Source organism: Octodon degus, unplaced genomic scaffold, assembly GCF_000260255.1.
Source record: "Octodon degus isolate 3935 unplaced genomic scaffold, OctDeg1.0 scaffold00253, whole genome shotgun sequence".
Classification (NCBI taxonomy): domain Eukaryota; kingdom Metazoa; phylum Chordata; class Mammalia; order Rodentia; family Octodontidae; genus Octodon; species Octodon degus.
This window is the reverse complement of record NW_004524829.1, coordinates 712,317-713,116: the sequence shown is the minus strand read 5'-3', so window position 1 is coordinate 713,116 and position 800 is coordinate 712,317. Positions and strand designations below refer to the sequence as shown.

The 800-nt window shown below is 36.4% G+C and overlaps 1 pseudogene; it reads left to right on the top strand.

Annotated features, from left to right (window-relative positions):
* Positions 1-214: 214 nt before the first annotated feature.
* On the top strand, positions 215-664 carry LOC101563239 (annotated as a pseudogene).
* Positions 665-800: the final 136 nt, after the last annotated feature.

The following is an 800-nucleotide window of genomic DNA, read 5'->3' as shown; positions in this document are numbered from 1 at the left end:
TTAAGTTCTGTTCCTTTCCATTTTACTGTATCTGTTATATACTTTGAGGTTTTATTTCTTCTTTCAGGTTCTTACACTAGAGAGACTGTATTGTATTTATACATGTGGGTCTGGTTTATTTTACTTATGAGTATAGCTTTTAGTTGGACTCACTTACCTATGAAAGCTTTGAGTTTTTCTTTATAGCTGAGTAATACTCCATTGTATAAAAAAGATGGTGGTGGAGTCAAGAGTTACTCAAGAGGAAATTAAGATAGAGCCAGAGAAGCCAACCAACCATGAGAAGCCATGTCTGCTGCTGCTCTGGATCTTCACCACCGCCAATGACTGGTACCACCATATGGACCAGTTCTTCTGCAGCAAAGTCCCACTAATCAAGCTGCAAATCTACACTTGGACGGATGCAACCTTGAAAGAACTAACTAGCTTAGTAAAAGAAGTCTCTCTAGAAGCTAGAAAGAAGGGCACCCACTTCAATTTCACAATTGTTTTCATGAATCTTAAAAGACCTAGTTATCCAGTTAAGCAGATTGTCAGTACCATGTCTGGCAGAAAGGGGATGGATGTTTTCACGACTCTGCAGTCACAGAAGTCCCAAAAAGGTGATTCATTGGACATAGCAATTATCCCTCCAAATCAGGCACCACTCCTTCAGGGTGTTTGAGAACATATTAAATTTTATCTACTTTCTCTGATGAACTTTAGAAATTTATATTATACTCACAAAACTTCCACAGTAATTTACATATTAATTATCTTAATTTATATGCTACTTTATATATTTTCTTTCTTTCTTTCTT